At 43.6% G+C, this 24,572-nt stretch overlaps 1 protein-coding gene across 2 annotated transcripts in view; it reads right to left on the bottom strand.

The window, feature by feature from the left end:
* The window catches only part of CHST8 (carbohydrate sulfotransferase 8), a 176,155-nt gene extending 152,028 nt beyond the window's left edge, over positions 1-24,127 (bottom strand). Inside the window, exon 1 of one of the 2 annotated variants that reach the window (XM_088062294.1) lies at positions 24,015-24,127. The gene's annotated coding sequence lies outside the window, so the exon portion shown is untranslated. Of the gene's footprint in view, positions 1-19,331; positions 19,446-24,014 lie in introns of those variants that run through there. The other variant, XM_088062295.1, reaches the window with a different exon arrangement.
* Positions 24,128-24,572: the final 445 nt, after the last annotated feature.

Genomic DNA, 24,572 nt, shown 5'->3' with positions numbered 1-24,572 from the left:
CAAATTGGAAAATGGGAATAGATGTTTTTAAACTTATGACCAGAAGGTGTTTAAATCTGCCAAGAACTTCAGTCAAGCAACTGTTTTGTGCTAGCTGGGATGTAGGTTAGTGGTTTCAGCAAATACACAGATAATTAACTGAAACTCCTTTTGTTCTAACCGACAACATAAAAGCAATGAGAGAAAGGAAAAGAATCACGGGGGAGTTCTGTGGCATCTTGCAAGGTTTGCAGTACAATATACACAGAATTACACTGATGAGCTTTCCTAGTGCTAATGAGGGGATGCCAGACTGACAACACCAAAATCTGATGGTTTTCTGAAAAGGAACAACATGAGAAGGAGCAGCCAAAATTCTCTTCTTCAGAAACCAGTGAGTCCCTCTTCCCCTCCCAGCAGTGGCATGGCCTGCAGCACTGGGACCCCGAGGTGGCCAAAGCAGAGGCTTCTCAGGGGTTACCAAGGCTGTGACACAGAAAAGCAGATTGTAGGGAAGGGAATCTAAGATGATAACTCCAATATATAGCACTGTATTATTATTACAAATTATGTCCAATGTATTACACATAATAATTATATATTACATGAAATATATAGCAAGAATATCACTGGCTTCCCTCTGGAATGTCCCTGCAGGTGTAAATGTGTAGGGAGGTTCTCTGGTCAGTGAGGACTATGAGATGAAGTTGGTAATGGATTACTAAAACATAGTATTAATTTATTGCAATAGTGGAACTTGTGGTCAGCAAGATGTGAATTAATGAGGAATCTCCCAGAAAGGAAGAAGTATCTTAACCCAGCTTCTCCCATGATCACATTGAATCATATTAGGTTATTAGTAAAATTATTATTATCCTCATTGTAATGGCAAAACCAAAACACACATTTATTTAATATTTATTATTATATAACAAGATATATACATATTTATTATTATAAAACAATAAGTTTTATAACAGAAGAAGCAGTGGCCAGTCTGTGAGGTGCCCAGCAACCCTTTTAGGTGAGAGGTGTTCCATGCTTAGGAAGGTTAGCACTGCAGGGTAGACATGGTGCTGAAACTTCCGGAGAGGGTTGGGAGGTGGATGTAAGGTGTATTTAACAGGCAGCAGCAGAAATACAAAACCACCACTGGCATAAGAACTTGCTGAGTTATCTTGCTGCAGCCTTGTTTGCCAAAGAAGTTGTCTGTAAACCCTGCCATCATTAAAATTCTACACGGTGATAAGAGCCCTTTCCCCAGAACACTTTGTTGAAGCTTGCAAATGGAATTATCTGCTAGGACTGCTCTTTTGAGCAGTGTAAATCTTCAACAACAATCCTAAATAAACCTGTGATATACAGTGCATGGAACACCTGTTTTTTATAAATATCTCTGCAGAGGAATGCTAGAGATAGGAAGAATAAATTACAAGTGAGAAAATGGCAATTTAAAACATGCTCTAACCCTGTTTGCTCCTTGGCACCGCTCTACATTAACTTAGCTCCAGCCCCTGGAAAGCCAAAAGTGATTTTATTTACATAACTCAGAGTTTCTAAATAAGAAACAATAAAGAAGTGAAGCTTTGCAGGAAAAAAAGAAAACACATAAAGTATGAACAAGAAATACTTTAGCCTCTGTGGCCAGAAAGATACTGGTGTTGGGAGTAATATGCCATTTTAACAGAGATACAAACTTTATGACCTGACTGTAGCACAAATACCAGGCTCCCCGCTGGGGAAATCATATCTCTTTTCAGGTGAGAGACACCAGATTACTCTCTGGTGCCTTGTTAAGAGCTCAGTGCTCAGCACCTCACCATGCACAGGACAGCTGCCTTTCTGCTTTAGGCTATGACTGTTCCTCAGAGATCTGAAATGACTTCCCAGAATTTGGGTGTAATCCCAGGCATGAAGTACTTCTTAATCTAATCCTAAATCACTACTGCATGTAAATGTCCAGAGCTGAACTCAGTCCCTGGAAAGCAAAGAAAATGTTTAGCAATGGTCCTTTAAGCACTCTCTGTCTTATACTTTACAGCCTGGCCTCAGTTCAGTGAAATCTGGGCTGTTTAGAAAGGACCAGAAAGCTTTGCCACGTCCCACTGCTATAACTCAGAAGTCTGTGCTTTATCTTGCAGCATGTACAGGCATTGGGAATTAGTGCTTCTCTTCCATTTCCCCCCGGCCAGCTCTTCTCATTCTAGCACTGCTCATATCTGTGAGTTCTAGGATGAAACAATTTGGGCAGGCAAAAGAACCTATAAAGTTGGTCTGGGATAATGATGGTCCAGGCATCTTATTATAGAACAGGTGACAAAAAGAATAGATCTTATCCAGAAGGAAAAGTTGCTTTGTGCTGTCTAAAAGAGATTCATAACTATAACTCAGTAGAGAGACTGCGATGCTGCTACACTGAGTTAGCCAGCTGTGCTCTGCTATTGTACCTTCAAATAGGTGCAGAGCAGGAATGATCAATCCAGTCATGTGCCATTGAGTTTGTATCCCTTTCTACCTGTCTGGGAGATGACTTTTGTCATCCTGGTTATAAAACTCCTATGCAGCTGCCGTGCCTGCTAGATGTGCTGCTGGCAAGGGAAAACACACATATCTTTAGGCATTGGCCATGCTGAAGGATGATTGGGATGAAATATAGAATTCTTTTTGGGATCTCCTTCTACTCACAGCAAATAAGCAGTACCTGCAGATGTTTTAATTTTTCTTGCTATACTGCTGTCCTGTGCGGCCCAGGCTCTGTAACTACTGTCAACTCAAATGTCAGTTGGTATTTATTACACCAGAACCAGAGCAAGGAATTTCTAAAGACCTTAAGGAAAGCATATTTAGTTTCTCATCCTCAAGAGAAATTTTGGAATAATTCCAAGTGAGGAAAGACGATAGGATAAAATTTTTTAACTTTCAGTGAGCCATATCTGCACATACACATTTCCCGCGCTAGAAGGACATTTGAAGCGGATGGGATGTGACCAACACCCGCATTCCCAGAGATGTAGCAGAGCTCTGACTCTCTTTTGCAATTCAGGGCTATGGTAATAATACTTTTATTGTACGCTCAGTTAAACTGCCCTTCCCAGAGGCAGTGCTCTGGCCTGCTCCAATGGGCACCAGCAAAATGCCACCTGTGAGAGAGCAGGTGAAACACATTCAGGTCCACTGCTTCCTTACAAGCAGCTGGTAGGCATTTATTGCTCTTAACGAGAGCATTCAAAGTTCTTGCAAGGGGTGGGCTGAGATGTTCCCTTGTATTTACTGCAGCCGGTTTGTAGCGCCCTCAGGCAGGGCCGGGTGGAGCACGGGCCCGGCTCCCCCTCACGGCCCGGCTCTCCCGGGGGCCCGGGGCCGTGCGGCGCAGGCAGGGCTGCGGCTCGGGCTGTTTGTGGCTGGGGTCTGACAGAGAACAGGCAGCTGCAGAGCATGATAGCAGCAGAAGGACGGAAGAGGAAGGCTGAGATGGCAAAAAGGAATCTGAACCCCGGGTAGGAGAACAGTGCCCAGACAGTAAAGCTAGTGAAGGAACACTCAAAGATATGGGGGATGCCCAAAGCAGAAGAGACTCCAGTGGTATGAAAGGAGAGAAAGCTGTGGGTATCGTGTCCTGACCGTGTCCCACCCAGGAAATCCCATTGTAGCTCCTCCTTTCTCTCTCTAGAGAGCGATAGGGCAGCCTCTGCTCCCTGCTGGTGCTGAGGGCTCTGCTCTGCCAGGCCATTGCCAGACAATGCCTCCAGGGCCTTCCTGGCATGGAGATGATCTCTGCTAACTGCAGAGATGTTTTGGAAAACATTTTGGAGTCTTTTGGACTGAAATGTGCAACACTGTATAATTCTCTGCTAGAAGGACGTACCTAAGCAGGAGTCAATAACACAGTCCCAACACAATTGCTTCTTGTGTGGGAGGCTCTTGGATCCTTCCCAGTGTTTATAAAGAGTAAAATAACGAATGCATTCATTACTAATAATGGCACAAACATATGAAAAACTTTAAAATAAATACTTGAAAGAGTACTAAGCCCACTACCAGAATGAAGCCCAAGGGTTCTCAGCAGCAAAGTGAAGTAGAAAATTGTGTCTGAAAGGAACAGATGTTTAAAATGAATGCTTTCAGTGTGCTGAACTAAAATATAATTTGAACACATACAGAAGACATATAGACTGTCTTTCAGCAACACAAACCCCCGAAACACCTATACAAGGAACCTTGCTTTGGATCAGCAAGGCTTATTCTATTTATTAAATCAATAAGTGTAAAGCCCATAGACCATTTTAGTTATCAGGCTTTTCCAAATGAATATCCCAAGCATTTCTAATCACAACCAACTGATTTCCATTATTTTGACCTCCTTCTTCTTTGACTGGATCAATAATGTCTGATGTAATAATTTATCAAATTATACTGGGAAAATTATTGATTCTTCTTGTACACTTTAGCTGGGAGAAAAATATGTCAGGCTCTCACTTTAGTCTAAATGGCTTCAGAGATTTAAATTAAATTGCATTTGGTATTTGTATGAAGGATATTAGCACTGTATGTAAAACAAATCACTGAAGCTGAAATGGATGTTTTACTTGCCCCAGTTCCCCTGACACTTTTATGGCACCCATCCCTGCAGAGTGTTTTTCATACCCTAATTGCTTTGTGAGATCTCTGCCTGTGCCTCCCACCCCGTGCACTGGCACAGCATTCAGCAATGCCGTCTGACACTCCTCCTCCTGCCTCTTGGGGAGGCTCAACTCGAGGCCAACTGGAGATTTTATTTAGTTAAGAGATGTACTATAGAAGTAGAAATCTTTCATGTAAATCCTGGGTGTTCACAAAAGAATCAAACTCTTATGTGCATACAATAGTACGGGGCAGGATTAATATTTAGCCATGCTATGTTTTTAGGTGTGGGGTTTATTAGTAAAAGAAGTATTTGAAAGAAGACAGTGAAGAAAACTGTATGTTACAATATGCTGTATTTTCTAACAGTACTGTGGCCGTGAACTAACAATTACAATTCATTTACAAATATCAAACTTGTGGAAATCTAGCCAATTTTATTTCTTAACAGCTGTGTGCTCATACATTTTGGGGGAGGGGAGGGATGTGAAAATGAAAACACTAAAACAATGTGCTGAGTCATTAAGTAGAATGAACCACCCCTTCCCCCCGCAGTTTTAATCTCTCACTGTATCACTTACCTGTTCCATGTGTCGTAATAGCCAGCCGTAGTTTCTTTTTCACCTTCTGTTTCTGATGAAGAGACTTAAAAATTGCAAATGTTTCTCCCCTTAGATGCAAGAGCATAAATCACGAGTAATACTGAGCTCTCTGCCTCATATTGATTCTTTCGTGAACTAAGCCAGATGGGTTCAGATATGAGCATGATCTAATATTCCCCTTAGCTTGATTTATAGATTTCTTTGTGCATTACCTGACCATAAATGAGTCTTGCATTATTTCTTGTGTGCCTGTCAAATTAAAGAAAAATATTCTCATTGACCTTTCAACCTGGGAGAAAAAAATGAGTCAGAGACATTTTACCACATGTATTACAGGGATCTTGGTGCTTACATGCCAATTAAGAGTGTGTGATTATGAAAGAGGTCTAGCAATTTGTGTTGTGTGTAATGATTTCATTTTCCTGTAAAGCACGCAGTGGATGTACTGACAGTAGCATAAGCTACATTGCAAATAGCCCTAGAAGGGAGAAGAAGAGGAGAACAATTTGGCACAATTCATTCCTTAATTTACAGAAACAAGCACTGATTGCAAGAACCGAAATGTTTTTCTGGAAGGAAATAATGTTCTTTAAAATGTGGGCCCAGCAAGCAAAATTGCTGAGCCTCCGCCACAGAGGCGTTAATGCCATTGAAGGGAGCAGGAATCAGGGGCGTCTGCTGACCCCAGAAACCTCTCCTGGGAACAAAACTAGTTTAATATGTATGAAAAATAATGAGCAATGTATCACAAGCTTATCATTAGGACACAACCTTGGGCTCTGGACTTGCATCCAACTTGAATGGGAGACACTGAGCTTTGTCTGAGCAAAGAGCTCCTTCTTAACCTGAAGGGACTGACCTCAATGACCCCTCACCTCTTCCCACAGTTTTCAAGTGTGCTTCTACAGCCTAATAAGCCTATTATCTCCTCTCTATTTATTTGCAAATAATGTTGAAACCTAGCATATCTAGGCATTAAAAAAAGAAAATATTTCCATCTTTGCCATTCCTCAGTTTTTTGACCAGAAGTATGACCTTTGAAGTATGTTAAACATGCTCTGAAACTGCTCAGCAGACCAAATCCCTGTCATGTTTCTATTCAGGTTGTATCTCTATTCTGTATCAGGAGATAACATTTTCACAGTAAGAACAAAATTTTAGCTTCTGCCTTCTAAGAAATAACTTTTTAAATAAGTCTTTCTATGCTATGTGAGCGTGCCACAAAACCTGGCTGGTAGCCCTGGCTCTGGAAACAGGCAGACCTGTTTGTGTTCTCAGCTCTCCTTTCCAGGTACCCCACCCCCACATGTCTGTGTCACCAGAAAAAATCCTTTTTTTCCCCAATTTTTATCCAGCTCAGATATGTTTAGACTAGCCACCATGCTCTTACAGATGAAAATAAAGGTTCAGGAATATTAATGTTCCTTTCCAAACCCTCGTTGAGGTCATTGAGACATTGACTACCCCATTTCCTAGGCTACAGTCTTTGTTTTATTCTTACATAAATATAAGAATAAATGCTCTGCTGTGGCAAGAAGGCTTTTCTTAACACATCCAACTGGCCAAACAATGAAGTGTTTTACATCTGCCCAGGGATGCATCTAAACAGTGTATCTGTTCTGGGGGTCAGTATATTCAGGAGAGAAGGTCATAAGTATAGATTTTCTTCGGTTTGGATGCTTTATTTTAATTCCCGTGGCTGATCACATTTGTTTATTTTTATTACACTAAGGTTCCAGTCCCCGAGAATTGGATCTGTGGTGCTAAAGACACTTTTATTATATATGAGACTTCAAGTGATAGTCTTTGCCCTGAGGAGCTCACAATAAAAATAAGCAGGCAGATAGATAAAAGACATGATTCAGCATCAGATGTAATTTGCTGTATGAAGCTGATCCAATTGTATTTGAAGGATTTATTTTACAGTTGAAGAAACTTAGGCACAATGAAATTAAATGACTTGCAGAAAATACCACAGAAGTCCCTGGCAAAGTAAGAACTAAACTCTAATTGCCCCATAGCTCCCAGGACAGCCCTTCTCTTTGAAGTAGGGGGAGCTGTTTAAGCATTACCTGTACACAACTACACATGCTGTACATCCCAGTTTGTAGAAATTTTAAAGGCCTATGCACTTCTGCCACCCAGCAGGTTTTTTTGTGTTTTTTAAATCCCTCTGCTGTGCATAAGGTTGGTACCATCTCTTCTTCCTGAGCAGTTTTTATTCAGGGATACTCTTGACATCTAGCACAAATAGTGCTTCAAAGAGATGTTTACTGCATAAAGACACAGAAAATACACCTGGATTTCCTATTGTGGTCAGTATATTTATATGAAAAGTATTGTGGTAGGTCAGAATGCAGTGATTGCTATTCCCCTTCACATGGTAATTTATAATTGTGGATCCACATCTGACTAAAAGACTGTTCAGCGTCTGGCTTGCATGGTAATAACACAGGCTCTCCTCAATATTCTTTTAGTAGTGCAAAGCCCCTTCACTTAAAAAAATTCTATGAACATACAAAATGAAAGTTAAAAACCTCTTGCAAAATATAAAAATAATAAAGCACAATCAGTGAAATCCTAAATCATAATGACAACTTTATCCGGTGTCAGCTACAGACACTCGCTGACTACAGTGTTTTAAGAGAAACATTTCTATGTCTGGTAAGCAAAACAAACAACAAACAAAAAAAAAATTAAAAAGGGAAAAGAGGCAGGGAAAGAATATTCAAGAATTTCTTAATAGAATTGAGGGGCTAACAGCTGAAGAAAACCATTGACTCTGTGATACTATGGAGTTTTATTTCACAGAAAAAAAATAGGATGCTGTAGGCTCAAAACATCCTGTTCCCTTGAATAACATTTCTCAGTGTGGGAAGTATAAACATCCACGAGTCACCTTCATGTCTATATACTATAAACAATTATCTTTGGTTCCCTTTGTTGAACTCACTAAAGGGTTTTTTTTCTTCACTAGCCTGGAAAAACAAATGTGCAAGGCTGAGGGCTGGTACCTCGCTGTTGTTATGAGCTGGACTATGGCATTCTCATTTAAAAAGTGAAACAACAGGCTGACCTGTGAGACTTTTACTGTATAATGAATAGGATCTTAAAACCAGACTGCTTCATGGGGGAGTTTTCTGCTGGCATTAGGACTACAAATTTCTTCCTGCCCTGAAGTTGGTAATGGACAGGCTGTGAATGTGGTTCAGGCTTCCAGGCAAGGGAAAAGCTGTAATCCATGCATCTCCTCAGAACTCCCCTCCCTACTTCAGTATTCCTAGAGCTTTCTTAGAACACAAGTCTAAGGATAGAAGGAAATATGTCTCAGGCTGAAAACAAAGAAAGCCATATCCCCAAGTTCTTGCTGATATTCAAGACCGGAGCCATCCACACCAAGAATCCTTGTGACACCCTTCAGGGGGATATGCTGTGCTCTCCAGGTTGCCTCTACACAGCAGGAAAATATCCTTTTATTGCTGGACACATTCTGCCCTTATGAGGCAGTGAGGAGATAACCTGAGTTGAGCTTTTTTGGAAGTATCCATCACTACAGTCCAAGCAATAAATCCTTCTCCTCGTCCAGTTTATTCCATAGTAGAAACATAGATAGTGAAAGAGAAAATCACTTGGATCATCTAGTTTATCCTTTGCTGGGATAAAGATGGTTTTTTGCCTTCATTATCTTTGCAGACAATACCTCACCCAAAATTATCACCTGACCTAAGTCTGACAGAGAAAAGGAATATTCTTACTAAGACAATCCCTGCTCGGGTGCCTGGTTTATTGTTTGTGTAGCAGCAGAGAATGAGTACAGCTTACAAGGTGAGAAAAAGGGGGAAGAACTGCAAACCTTTCTCCTTCCCAAGGATACCAGTTCAGGGGAGATGCTGAGGGAAGGATAAAACAGAGCATTATGTGTCTGTGAGCAGAACTGTCCTGAGGGGGTACTAATCTGGGAGAATTGCTGGAAATCACTAAAAAAGAATAAATGTAGTAGTGGTATCTAGGAGGGTCCTAAAGGACTCCCCTTTCCCTAATCCAAGGGATTCTCTGAGAAAGGACAGGGAAGCTGTCCCCATCCCCTCCCCCACAGCATCCCTATAAAGGGAAGAAGTCACAAAAGTGTTGATGTCTTCTTTTTAAAATTATAATGTCTCTCAAGGCTCTGTACAACAGCTGGAAGCCACAGTTGCTCCTGAGGACCAGACCCACTAAAACATGATTTTGCAATACCCATAGTTTTTTAGGGCTTCATGTGTGCTCTTGTGCCACAAGTCACAATTTCATTTCCATTAGGTGTTTGCTTTCATAACATTCAAGGTGACTCTAGGACAAGACCTAGAGCAGTGAGAGTGAAAAGCAAGGCTTTGCCATACTTTGACTGATTCAAGGTCCAGCCTGTGGGAGACTCATCCTGTCTCTGCCACCAGGAATTGCTGTAAACTGTTCCCATCCTCCTTGGTGTCCTTGAAAGGACACTTTAACAGCCAGGCAGCCTTCTGTTCTCCATGGATCCTTGGGGACAAAGCCAGCTCCCCTTTTGGCTCCTCTGGCTTCTCACATTTATATTTGAGTGTCTAGGTCTTGAATTTACACCTTCCTCTTGCACCCTTTTACCCCTTTGCCTCGTGTCTGTTGCCTCACCAGGACCCCTGGGCAGCCCAAATCCCTCTTTTCTTTCATCACCTTCAGCAGGTGCAGCTGCTGTCTTTGCCTGATTTATTCAGTGTATTTTGCAGTCAGTGTGGGGGCTGGGGAGGGATATGCTAGGAGCAATGTCAGAGGCAGGAGGTCAGGAGAGGCAAACCCAGTTCGTGGATTGGTGTCTCACCATGGACTGTGTGCTCCTCAGCCTCTCCCTGCCCTCTCTGACCCTGCTTTGCCCTCCTGCTCCTTCAGCAAAGAGCACAGCCTGCTCCCTGGCTTTGGGACCAGGGCTCCTGCTGAGGGCTGAGCCATCCCTGTCACGTGCTAAAGGATGCCAAAAACCTTTGTGATCTTATTGCATGAACAACTGGGTTGGGATGGTCAATCTTTTAAACAATCAACTAAGAAAAAGGTGATATTTTGGCCCAAACAGGGTGGAGATGAGAGGCTCCTGTTCTTGGGGACAGACAGGAAATACAGCTTTCCAAATCAGTTTATTTTGCTTCTGATTCACCACAGGATTTTACCTTGCCTTTCAGAATGTTGTCAGCACACACGAACAAAAGACGTGGTATTTTGATACACTGTGGTATTTAGAACAGCCACAAAATATTAGAATCCAAATCATATCCAACTATCATGTGATTATATGGCGAACTTGCATAGCAGGAGATCCTCTGTGCCATGCTCAGCCCTTGACAGAGCTCTCACAAGCAATGTGAGTGATGAGCTCCTATTTAGGAACTGACAAATTCGTGTGGATCAATGATTATTAAAAAGAAAATGTCATTAAAGAGGACAGTTCGGTGCGGTATCATCCAGGAGCTGTCAATGTCTCTGCTGGGAAAATTAAAATGAAGTCATCTTACAACACATATTTCAAACATTTTGAATTTAATAATTAACTAAAAGACAGATGCAACAGCCCATTTCCAAAGTGCATTTCAGTGTCCATTAAAAACACTGATTGTCTAAAAATCAATTACTTCATTGTAATTCTTGCTGAGGCTTGCTGGGATCTTTCATTTATCAAGTGTTTTATGAACTATTTGTTGTTTCTAGAGTTTTCTTTTAATGAGGGTAGCAGCTAATTAAACACGAGAAATGTTTTTCTGAACTTAAAAAAAAAAATCCAAACGTTTTAACACTTATAAGAAAAAAAAAAGTAATTTTTGTATTGGAAATTAGTTTTAATTTTGAAGATAAAAGTGATAAAAACTAAACACTTGAATTGTCTTTTGGACAACTGAAGCAATTCTTCCCCCTACTGATTTTGGTTCAACTAAAAAGAAAAATTATTCAGAGTCCAATTCTTCTGGAAGGAATGGGCTGTGCAGATTTTACTTGTTCACTTGGTATTGCCCTATGAAGCTGTCACGGCTCTGCTGACAGAGCGAGGTGAAGTGCCAGTGAAATCGGCAGTATTGCTACAAATAAATATTTATAGAGTACAAAGATAGGAGATATTTTAGAAAGTTTGTCCTGTCCTATATGTCAGCAGTCCTCATGTGCATTCATAGTTATTGGAGGGTTTTTTTTTCAATAGGTAAATGTAGAACTTAGAATTATTTTAAAAACAGAATTATTACAGGTACTTTCTCTCATGATTTTTCAGAACTGTTTTCAGAACAATTTTTGAACAATTGCAAACCCACACAAGCCCAGGACAAGAAGAGCCAGTGGTTTCACAGAATAAAGGAGTAAGCAAACCAAGGGACTGGTACCAAGTGCTGGAGGAGTACAAGGAAGAAGCTGGAAAAGCAGTGCTCACTTGCTGGATTCTTGTGGTTTACGATGGACACCATTAATGCCAGGCTGTACATGTGCCAGGGAATGTGCAGAAATCTCATCCTGAGCATGTCCACAGAACCCAACGTGCTGCAGTGCAGGAGGCTGTTTCCATCTTTCACATCTTTGACGTTGTTAGAAATCTTCATACAGCCTCATTTTACAAACTTAGGGTCAAATTTCTCCCTTCTTCTCAACCTCCCTGTTCCTTTGGGGACCTGCAATTCTTTCACCATACCAAGATCTCTCTCTCAGGTATGATCTCCTTTTCCATGATGGGATACAACTTTTACCTGAGGCTTTCTACATTTTCCATTTGTCAGGTGTAGATTTGTTATCCAGGGCAAGCAGCAAGCCAAGAGAGGCAGTGCTGTGTGGTGGAGCCTGGTGCTGGCTGAGCCCTGCTCTGCCAGGGAGAGCCCAGGGCAGGGTGGGCTGGGACTGGCAGCTCCTGTGGGATGCTGAGCTGAGACAAGGGCAGATTCATCACTACAGCCAAATCACAGCACCCAGGCTGAATCAAAATCATTTAGACAGAGCCTTTCTGCTTTCACCAAACTGAATTTCCTTTACAAGAATTTTGTATTGCATGACAAGTTTTAAAACTGAGATTTTTTTTAATCTTAAAACTTTGCATAGGACAGAAATTAATATTTTGGTGATAAATCAGAGGAAACTGTGTTACTGGAAAAACTGAATGTCTGGGGACAGGTAGCTGATAGTACATTCCAAAATAGCAGAGATCCTTCCACATAGGACAGGGATAATCCTGAGGACAGTCCTGCCTCCCTGTTACCTGTGCACAAGCTGCACCAAACTCATACAAAGCTTTTGCAGCAAACAAAATTTGAACTTAGGAGCCTTTATAAGCAGTTGCCTTCTTCAGTCTTACTGCTTTCTGTTGATACCTTGGCAGCAAAATGGAGAGTTATTTCATATATTTTGATTTGCAAAATTAAATTTGGAGGGGAGAGAGATAATTTCATTAAGTAAACCAATATAAACAAAAATAGCCCTTCTGGGTAAGAAAATACAGCTGTCTGTGGGAAGTGCATGTAAGTCAATGTAAACAACAGCCATCTAAAAACATGATGCTCTCTATTTCTTGCAACCAAACTTCAAAAGGAGATGAAAACAAAGGAGGACAATGATATATAGATTAGAGAACATAACATGTGGAGAAGCTGAAAAGCCAAATTCAGAGTCCATGAAAGAGATGGCTCAGGGTGAACATGACCACAGTCTAATATCAAAGGAACAACAGAAATGAAGGAAGTTATTCGCAGTCTCAGAAAATTGTAGGCCAGGGAGCAATGGCCTGAAGCTAAGAAAGAAAAAGTTTAGGTGAGATATTAGATGGGAAGAGAAGCCCTGAGAAAAGAAAATAACAGGGTAGTTGAATACCCACAGAGGGAAAGTTCCCAGTGTGGCATAACTGCCAGGCTTGTGCAGCAGTGAGATGGTGTATGGCTGCAGAAAGCAGAGGCTTGGAACAGACACACAAGAGCCAGCTCAGATGGATCGAGTATTCCTTGGTCCCACAGGCTCTGCTCCAGGTAATGGCACACAGTGATACATGGAATTACAAGGCAGAGCTGCTTCTTTGAATTAGCTCAGCTGCTTCCTCTGATTCTCTCTTATATATCTCCTTTATCCATCATGCACCCTCCCTTCCCATCCAAATGTGGATGAATTCCACGTAGTCCCCTCTTAGTGAGCTCAGCTTTCTGTCCCGCTGACAAGAGGTGTCAGGAGAACTGCTGGAAGAAGAAGCAGTTGTTACTAAGTTGTTACTAAGGCAAGGCCAGCCAAGAGGGCTGCTGATATGATGGATTATGGAAGGAAGTCTCAAAGTCACTTAAGGATGAGGAGCTGGAGGTGTGCATGAGTAATGCCAATGATCATACAAAAAACTCTGCAGCACTGAAAAGCTGGAAGAAAGCACTGTCTCTGCTCAGCGCACTGCAAAATCCAACAGGGACTGGTCTCCACTGAAAGAATAAGGAGATTCCCAGGGCTGAGCAGGACTTTGTGAAGGGAAGACTCCTCCTGGAGGAAACAATGAGCTCTGGTGGTGGGTCCTCTGCACAAGTTCTCCCTGCTACTTCTTCGCCCTAGAAATGCACAGGAATGGGGTCAGCTGGGCTGGAGACAGGCTGATATTAATTCTCTAACATGTGAGAGAAAGATATCTCTAATACACACACTTCATAAGGTGTGCTAATAACAAACAACAGCAAGTTTATAGCCCAGAAGACACCCTGGAGATGGGATTTGGTTGCTCAGAGGAGCGTGGGAGGAAGCAGGAAGGCTGTTGCTACCCACGGGCGTGAGGCTCCTGCAGCGAAATGATGCACCATTATCACAGAGCTCACTGTTGGCTGGCTTCTACTCAAACTCCTGGGCACACAGCTACCAGCACCCAGGGTGCTTTACAGCACAATTAGAGCTACTGCCAGAATAAATACCCAGTGTAGAGCACAGAAACCTGCCATAAATACTGCCAGTTGTCCTTTCCCATCGGGGCACTGCCGCAAAAGTCTCTGCACACCCAGCACTGCTGCCCTGGGGCCTTTCCACACCCACGGCAGTAATCATCTCACTACTTGTGCCACAAGTGAAGCAAAAAAGCCAAACATACTTCTCACACATTTCTCCAGTAAATGGCCACCGTTTTTAGAGTGGTCCAGGGAGCCAAAGTCGTTTTGCCAGTGGTGTCTTGGTGATGAGCACCCAGTAAAGGGAATTTCTTGGGTTTGCTGGTTTATTGTTTACAAAGAACTACTCAACATAATGATTCTCTGATGTCTTCACAACAGGTAATAGAAGAAGCACTTCAAAAGAGATATAACTGGGATACAACTGGGTTACAGAGAAGGTTCATTTATGGTAAATGCCAATCACTATAAATGTCAGATGCAATACTTTGAAGACCAAATTAAAAAAATGAAGAGTTGTTTTTCTTTGGTTTCAAAGCTAAATCCATATCACTCGTTTTGCAGAAAATCTATGGCAATTACTGGTGAAAGAAGTCTAAGAGACTTTTAAAATAATGATTTTAAAAATTTAAAAAAAATTTTGAAAAATAATGATTTTAAAAGTCATCCTATTTTAATTTAAAATTATTCCCCATCCTAAGGAATCCAAACAGGTAAGTACAAACAAGTACTTTCAGAAGGTATGTCCTTGAAGAATCTGAAAAGAATAAAGAAACAAAAGAGCTGCTTGGGTCTGCTGTACCTTCCTCTAAATTGCTTTCCCTCACTAACTCTGCTAAAACAATTGCAGCCACGTCCATGAGCTCAAACACTGGTATTTCTGAATAGCTCTTTAACTGAAAGGAACTCCAGTCATTCTGAAGACATATCTCTGTTACAATCTATAATGAATGTAATCTTCAAGGGGCAATAATTTCTCTCAATTACACAATTTTTCTGTTAAAAGTGGCATGTGTTACAATCTGGGTTGTCAGTTCCTCTGGCCATGGACACACACATTTCTCAGTAAAGCATCTTAGGCACCCCCTATATGCTATCAATAAGATCAGTATTAATGTGAAAACTATTTTAAATTTAATTGCATGTTAGCATAATCTTCCCAGTTATTTTTTTCAATATAAATACATAGGGCACAACAGCTGTTTGGAGAGCTCAAATTAGAGCTGTTTTGTGGCTGTCTCTGCAGCAAACGCCTTTGGCTAATATAATTTAAACCTCTTCTATGAATGAATTTCATGCTTTGAAGCTAGCTAATAATTTCTGTCATTTAAGAACAACGTTCCATGATTTGCTCCTAATAATAAAAAAGAGAAAACGAGCGCTCCCCTGTGCTGCTGCTCCCACCTGCCCGTCTGCCAGAGCACTGCCCTGGCTCTCCCAGGAGCTGCCCTGAGCTGCCTGGGAAGGGGGTGAGGACTCCAGGACGGAGCTTTAGCAAAAAGTGCCAGAGCTGGGAGAATTTCACCAGCACTCCCAAGGTCACAGCCAGAACTCAGAAGGAGAACTATAAATTACGAAGTGCTGGACTGCAGCCAAGCCCATGGGAAGCTGCATTTAGCATATCATTCTCTAAGCAGCAGGATGAAACCTTAACTCCCTTTCAGACAGAATTTGAATGGAATTTGTTATAAGAACACTCTGATTGAAACATCACCGTGACTTTCCATGACAACCCGGAAATGGGTTGCAATCGCAGGGGGATCCTCTTCCAACCAGCCTAAAATGATGATGAGGATGATAGAATCCTATCAAATATTTATGAAAACCAGATGAATTTCTGTGCTAGCAACACATGCTGCTACTATAACAGAGACCTCAGTTAATCTGACATTACCCTGAGCTGAGGTTTCTCCTAATGTAAACTAAAGAGAGAATAACAAGCTGATTCTAGTATTTTGAAGTAAAAGTGCTGCAACAGAGGTTAATAATGTATCAGAAGAACACAGTGCAGGTAAATGATTTGATATTTATAGATACTATGTACTGGCTGCCATCAGTGCTGTAGCCCTCCTGTGGAAGGGACAGAATAGAAGAGCTTTGTGTGAGCTATAGACAAGCATGTGTTAGGTGCATATACAACATTTAGTGCTGTGAGGAGACACTGAGACCTGTTTGATACACAAAACAATATGGGCAGTGCTATTCCAAAGCATTAAACAATTAAAGTGTTTATGAGAAAAGGATTAATTCAAGGATCCAAAAGTAGCTTTAGATTTTAAATGTTGAAAAAAATAAAAAAAAGAAAGAAATTGTTCATGTAAATTTTCTGTATCCATAAAATCTCTGCACCTTGCTATCACACCGGTAACTCCAAGACTGGTATTTAAAGATGTGAGATAATACTACTGCCAGTCTCAGTGGGAAGAGTGACATCTTGAAAGGAAATGCCCTCCCCCTAGTCTGCAAAGGAATACTGGCATTAAGTGCTGAAACAGCTGCCATCCTTCGTCTTGGCACTAAGTTAGGTGATAGCAAGCAGTGAAGAGATGCTGGAGAGTTTGGGGAGCACTGTGTGAAGGCAGACAGTTCAGTAATTTATTGGACAGCAGCTTCTTTGGGTGGATCACACAGCCATACTAACTCAGATGTGAATTATTTTGCTAGTAAGTTATAAGTGACTCGTTAAAACATGGTCACAGGGCTTTGGTATTATGGGAAGAAACATTAAGAATGGGATCTGAATAATGGTTGAGAAGAAAAGGCAGAAAAGTAATAAATTAGCTTCTGTAGTTGGAGAGGGAGGTTTTTGGAGTGTGATAAAGTCTGCTTTCAGGGAAAGATGGAAAAAGGCATGTAAATATTTGTAAAATATCATAGGGATGGCAGGGAAGGAACTTTCCCTAGAACTGGTGGATGTGGAAATCTGTGTTGGATGGAATAAGTTCTGGACTGGGGGATGGAAGGATTAAATAAGAGTTGGTCGTGCTCTGCCTTACACCCAGAGCTGTGATAACCCCCAGATGACGAGGTTTCATCACTGCTGATTAGGACGGGATTCTCTCTTCTGTTACTTGAGAAACCAGGCAAATACATTTCTGCTACAACAACGAGGCTTGCCCTTCTCTGAGCCTTTGGCATCTGCTCAGATGAAGAAAATAACTCCTTTTCTGAACTGCAACACAAAGGGGAGATTCATGGCATCATCCTGTGTGTGTGCCTGCAGACTCACGTGCTTTACTGACCAGGATGCCACTTGTACAATTTCTTGCTTTATTTCCTAGATCTTTTCACAAATGGGTTTTGTGATTCCTGAGAAATGAGAAATCTGAAGGTTCACAAAAAAACAATCTGTCTGCTTTTTGCCAATGAAAGAGCAACTTAGCTTTTACCCCTTTTTATGCACTAGTCTAACTTCTGATGCACTCCTTATATTTCTGAACTTCCTTTACTAATTCAGCTCATACTGAGTTATATGCTTTAAGCAGATCAAGCAGCTCATGCAAAAAAACCTGTTAAAGTATTTTAAATAATTATTTATGTAACATCTTCCATTAAAGGACTTAAAAGCAACACAGAAATTAATTGATCTTCTTTGAGCTAAGCAGTATCCCCATTTCAGGACATAAAAATGAAGGCATATTAAATCTACATATTCAAACGTAGGTGCCTGAAGTCAGACATCTAAATATACATGTCACCAACTAACTACTGCTGTGATTCTCCCAACTCTGAAGGGGATCTGGATTTGAGGACCACACTGAATAGAAGAAGAAACTAACCTCTCTCAAACTGTTTCTGTGCAGGCATTAAAGGAACCCAGATTTAAAGACCAGGATCTCTTACAGCTTTGGCTAAATTAGCAACCGTAAAAAATAAAACAACTTTTATTTCGCTCCTAGCTTGAAGTGAATGTCAGATCACAGGCACTCAGGTTCAAAAAGCACTCAGAAAGTTTATGCAACTGATCTGGCCACCTTTCCCAAGGCAAGTAATTAGTGCTCTCTCCAGGATTGCCATTTACTTAACATTTCCTGACTTTCTCGAGGTTGCTTGCTGTATGAATGGCAGTGGCAGATCAGGACTCAGCAGATCTTAACGTGGCTGTGCTTCTCTGTGGCAGCACTGCAGGCAGCACCAGTCCCCTCCTGCATCTTCATCCCAAGCACAGCCACCAGACCCCTCTCCCAGGACACCTGCACTTTCCAGAGAGGGAGGCTTCATTCTGATGAAGACTGAAAGGCCATTTATGGGTGCTCTGATGCACATTTCAAATTAAATATTTGAAGGGTGGTGAAATAATTGCCAGGTTTGCATATTTAATGGACCTTGAGCTACAAGCATTCCCCAAAAATGCCTAGTTAATACTGGTTTGACAGTGAATTTGCACAGTACTGAGCTCTGATACATCAAATTAGCATTGATTTGCAAAATGTTACTGAAAGATCTCTTAAAATTTGCCAGGTTCCAAAACCAGTGTAGAAGAGGGTCTCTCACCCTGACTGCCTTCTTAAAAGTCCTTTCCAGCTCCTTACCAGGACTCCAAGGACATTCCTTTCAAATTTCTAAAATCCTTTAGAAATGATAATTCTTTTCAAACTTCGTATTTGCATCTTGTTCAAGAGCGATCAGTTCCTCTTGGGGTCTTTCTTCATGGTGCCATTGAAAATCCTCTCGTGCTGGGTCAGGAGTGGAGCTGTGGCCAGTTGAGGTGCAGCTGGGCTCTGCACAGAGCGTGAGTGTTCCAGAATCTGGGATGCAGGTGCTACCCCTCGTGGATGGCTCATAAGTTCCAGGTGGGGTTTAAAGGAACTGGCACTGCCCCATGAAGTTCCTCTGTGGCTTCAGTCCTGGCAACTTCAACAGCTTCCCCTGTCCCTGCACAACATTAGCACAGCTGTGCTCAGTGGACCTGAGGTGCTGGAGCATCCTCAATAAACAGAGGAAAGCTGCCAGGCTCTGCTCCCTGAAGGGCTGGAGGCTCTGCCTGTCAGCTCAGGGTGTTTTAACCCCCCTGGCATGGCTCTGCTCGTGCTGGGCACTGCCTGAGCCTGGCCACAGCCTGCCACCCATGGGAAGAGTCTGAAGGAGGCTGCCAAAGGAGTTCTCCAGGGTGCCCTTGGCCTGGTTGGTATTAGCTCACTTTGCTCTATTAACTCATTTTGCTCTATGGTTTTTCAGTAGCTATGGTAGAAGTGTGTACCTTGAAACAAAAGTATTACGATATAATGGTGACATTTTTCAACAGAATTTTTACCTTCATCTAAGCAGGGGTACAAGTGGTAGGGTAACGTTCCAGGATCTGTTAACAGACATTTCCTTGAAAGTGTGCTGTCACAGCTATTAAAACATTTTACCAGCAAAAGTCATGCAACACCACCTGTGACAGAGGCTCGACACCGGTTTTGATCTCCTGAAAGAACAGAAAATGGGAACAGACTGTTTATTTAATGGTTGTTTTCTATTAGGAATGCACGCTGTGGTGTGGTTACTATGAGGTGGCACGTGCCAGCACCTAGTGGCTCTAAAAATGGCACTGCCAGACCTGGAGAGTCATTCCCAGCTTGGCAGGTGTCCCCTCCTTGTTCCAGCATGTCTCAGCTGTCTTCCCTGTCTGCTTTTCACCAGTGGGTCATGCTGTGAACACCAGCTCCTGCTGGTCCTGCTGCCACAGCTCCAAGGTTTCAGTGGTGGCACCGGGAGCGGAGCCTGTGCCTGCAGAACAGCTCCCGACAGCGTGGCTGCTCCAGCTCTCTGCACTGCCATGGTTGTACCTCACAGAAAGAGAGAACTCCAGGAAACATCTGTGGGATCTCCTTTGTGATTGTCCCCACCAGCTCCCACTCAGCATCAAAATCTGGAGGCTGAAGAGCTGCTCCTGTGGCTCAGCTGAAGCCAGAGACAAATGTTGGCTGCTGTGTGATGACTAAGTCTCACATGCTTATTGCTCCTATCAGTTAGAACTCTTAATCACTTTATGCTGTTTCATCCTATAACATGAATTCACTTCAAGCTGTGAAATTCACCATTTTTGCCATGACTAATTTGTGAAATCTGCCACCTTTCTTTGTGGTTCACATTGTGCCCTAGTTAGGCATCATCTGTCTGATTAGGGAAGCCTGTGATTTGTTTCTTGCAGTTGAGCCAATACAATTTCACTCCCCTCTTTCTTCTCCCTGCACTCAACTGCAATTTTGCTGTTGCCCGTGCCCTTGGGTGCACTGAGGCTGGAGTGGTGTGGAGACCACTCCAGAGCCCTGGCTATCCTCCTTACAGAACAGAGCTAGGGCTCAGCCTGGGGCTTTTACCCTGCCTTTGCTTCAAGCTCCCTAGGTCTGTCATGTTTACCATCTTCCTAGATTTCTCCCAGCCTGGTTGCTGCAATATTTTGGAAATCATTTCCCACCTGCCTTGCCAGTGCCTTGTTTCACGATACATTCATCTGTTACTCTTTACATTGAATGTTGCTGGCATTACTAAATGCTATAAATATACCCAGTATACCATAAAAACAGACGAGCAGATGACTGGTCTTGCCTACAAGAAATACTATGAATTTTTCATTTTTTTCACATGCTCTGAGCAAAATCCAGAGGGTGCTTGAGGAACATCTCATAACTGAATCGGGTCCTAAATTCCTATTTTCTCACTAACTAGTTATTTCCTAAAAAATATTTTCCCACACTCTTAATGCCCTAATTGTTCCTTGAAGACGTTGCCAGCTCATCCATCCTTTTTCACACCCTCTTAGAAACCCAGTGAAACATTACTTTAGTATTTCTGTTGCTGAAATACAGTGATAAATGGTCTTCTTTTAAAATCAGTGGGAACAGAATAATGGATGTGCAGGAGAGCTCATTGACTTGCTCTTGTCAAAATGGAGTCCTGCCATGAAGTTCAGAAGGATCACAAGATGATCTGGATATTCATTGTGCTCCTCTTTTCTTGATGGTAAAGCTGATGAGTTTGGGCTACACAGTTCCACAAGATAATGACAGAAAAGCAAAGGAAACCTTCCACCCTAGCTCTTATTTTTACCACAACTTTCCTTTCCATCTCTCTTCCTATATTCTTTTTTTACCAGTTTCACTCAAAGTTAATCACCTCCCTGCCTGAAAAACAGTCATGTGAATAAGATCAATAGCATGATTCCTCTTAACAGATAAATAAATGGACAAATCTCTGAGAATCCCTGGCTGTAATTAACCCTTTATCAAAATCCCAGAAGAGGAGGTTAAGGAACAGCCCAAGCTCATGTTCATGACTTTGTCCAGCTATCAGAAAACCTAATGGGCCTGATCCTGTTTCTGCCCACAGAGTTGATAACATTTCTCTGAATGACCCTGAGAGCGGGACTGTGACTGGTGCTCAGCATCCCATGCCCTTCTCTGTTTGCTGCATCCAGCCCAGCAATCTCACAGCCCTGCTGGCCCAAGCCACTTACTTACCCCCACTGAGGCCTAATCAGATGGAAATAAAAGCTTTTACTGTGCCATCCTGTTTGTGCTCAGCAGAAGCATAAAAAGCATATTAGAAAATTGATTTTTGGCATTAATTGTGAGCAAAGAACATTATACTGAGTAGAGATAGGGTGTTTTTTTTCAGGCAGAAAAATTCTATTTTAGTCTTTTAAAAGTGACTGTGGAAGATGCTGAGCTAAGCCCCATGGACACTCTTTTCAAATACCATAAGGCAAAGAGTAGTTACTGAATCTCCTCAGTCTTATTAGCTTACATAAACATAAAAATTTGAATAATGTTTAAAAAGCTAAATTCTCCAGATAATCCATAATCAGTAAATGTTCATTACTGAGATGTAGCAAATACGCATGAGATTTCCCCGGTGGTGTTTTGGTTGCACGATCTAAAAGGTGTAGAAAAGCCTCCTCCATGTGGGGCTGGGCAAAAACTTCTGTAGGTTCCTGAGGCCATTTGGCCACAGCGTGGACCTTCCTGGTCCCTTCAGGAAGGAGCAGGGGGAAATCAGAATTCACTGTCTTGTGTTACAGCTCTGGTGATTTATAAATAAATCATCCTCACAGGATGATTGATGTCTCCATATAAATAATTAAGTCTTGACCTTATGTTATGACATCTGCTAAATTTTTTGGCACTTGAAACCAGTGCTCAGGAGAAATCCTTGACTCTGGATAAATGAAGGTGGGACTGGATTCAAGGGGGAAGGGGAGACAGGTTTTTGTTTACCCTCATTTTGTTCTGTTTGATTCCATCAGCTAATTGATGATGATTATTAATCTCTGTTGCCATCTACTCTATGGATTTAATTCCTGCCTGTGATTGCTGTTGGAAAGTTTGCTCCATTAGAAGCAGACTTTGATTGGATTTCCAGTAGCCAGAGTTTCCCAGATGTCCCTCAAATCATTGTGCTACCTAGTCCAGGCACCTTACAATTATTTTTGTTTGCTATTTACTTTGTTTGGTGGAGGAGCTCCAGTAGCCTGGGTTACACTGTCATTATGCTCAACCAGGCTAGGTAGCAGGTGTCAGCAAAAGTTTAATTTGGAAGCTCATGAATTCAAAAGAAGAGCTTAACAGTTATCCCCAACACAGGGAGCTGCTGTGGCCTGAGCCTGGAGAAGAGAAAATCCCAGGGACATGAAAGGAATTGATGAGACACCAGGCATCTGACAAAATAAAATCTTCTCGGGATAAACTGAGGATAGCTTTCTTGTCAAATAGTGAGCATCATTAACAAACAAAAACAGATTTAGCAGCAGCATTTCCAATTTTCATTTTTGAGACCGGTCAGGTTTACTATTCACCCTCTCTCCCTGGTACTGTAGATACAGCCTATTGTCTTAATAGCTGCAACTTTTAAATCTTGCAATAAAATGCAAGAATTTCAGGATAGGTGTCTAACATTAAAAAAAAGGGCATCTTTGGGTTTTTTTAAACATGTTGATCTACATGCAACATAAGACAGATACAGACAGAAAGCAATATCACAACACAATTGCAATAAGGGGTTTTCCTAACCCCTGAAAAATCTTAAAAAACTAATGACACAGCTACGAGCGGGTATCACATCATCCCTGGCTACTTCTACAGCCAGCACCCAGGAATGCCAGCCATCAGCAGGGGCTGTCCGACTGCCCATCCCCAGCACCCCGGGGCTAATGTACTTGTACAAATCATTGCTGGATTGTTTGCCGTGGCTTGGACAGACCCGTTCGGGAGGGCTGGGGTGTAAAGGGGCATTGCAAGGTACGAGCTGCCAAGTGTGGCCGAGCAGGGGAATCGGGACGTGCTGAAAAGCACTCCTGAGGGAGAGCAGCGCCCAAAGAAACCCCCTGTTGCCTAAAGATAACTCCAGAAATTAAAAAGTGCCTCCGTGTCCCTTCATATCGCTCCTGTTCGCATGGACTGAACTCCGCGTAAACCGGGTTCCCAGTCTAGGGCGATGCCTGCATTTCCCAACTACTTTGCTTTGGATCCCGTTATTTTCTTTGCAGAAACCCACGCCGGACCCAGCCCCACGGGCGTTCAGCCGTGGAAGCCGCGGGCTCGGCGCTCACCCGGCGGTGGCTCCGGTGCCCCGGTGCCCGGGCTGGGCTGGGCCAAGGGAGCGGAGCGGGCTGGGGAGGAGGGGACGCGCCGCAGCCCCGGGCGACCCGCACCGCACCCGGCCCCGAGCGCGGCCGCTGCCCCTCCGGCCCGCAATTACCGGCACCGCTAATTACCGGGAGACCGCTATTAGATTATTACCGCTAATAGCCGGGAGAGCAGCCCTGAGGACAGGGGGTCGCGCCGCCGGGGATGAGGAGGGGACACGGGACGAGGGGCCCCGGCGCGGCCTCGCCGCAAGTTCGGTCACTTTCCCGAAGTGGTGCGGGGAAAAGTTGGGGAGCGGCCGGGGGATGCGGGGATCCGGGCGGGGAAGCGCGTCCCGAGCCCGGGGACGGGGGGGTCTCGGCACTGACCTGAGCCGCGGCCGCGCCGCCTCCCGCGCTCGCCCAGCGCATCCTCCGCGCCGCTCCCGCCGCCGCCCTGCGCGCCGCAGCCGCGGCTCCGCGCTCCTCGCCGGGGAGGAGAGAGTAAAGCGGGACAGCCCGCCCGGAGACGGGAGGCCGCCGCCCCCCTCCCCGCCTCCCGCCCCACCGGCCCCGGCCCCGCTGGCGGCCGCCGCCCGGCGCGCACCTCCGGGAGCAGGTGCGGCCTCCGGCGGGGAGCGCTCCCGCTCCTGCCGCGCCCCCGGCGCATCTTCCTCGCCGCGGCGCGGGCGGGGCCGGCCGGGGCCGCCGCCTTTCCAGGGGTGCTCTCGCCTCGCAAGTTTGACACGTTCCGGCGGCGCCGGGCGCTCTCCGCCGCCGGATCGCGCATTGTCTGCAGGGCAGGTCCGAGCGGAGCGGGGCGCTGCGGGCCCGGCCTGTGACCGCCCTGCGCGCTCCCGCACCCCGCATCCCGCACCCCGCACCCCGCATCCCGCATCCCGAGCCGCGGCCCCCGGGCTCCCGGAGGATATCGCGTCCCCGAGGGGC

Source organism: Pseudopodoces humilis, chromosome 14 (assembly GCF_049639895.1).
Source record: "Pseudopodoces humilis isolate 2021_Gansu_Grassland_sample_001 chromosome 14, ASM4963989v1, whole genome shotgun sequence".
Lineage (NCBI taxonomy): Eukaryota > Metazoa > Chordata > Aves > Passeriformes > Paridae > Pseudopodoces > Pseudopodoces humilis.
This window is presented reverse-complemented; position numbering and strand designations above follow the sequence as displayed.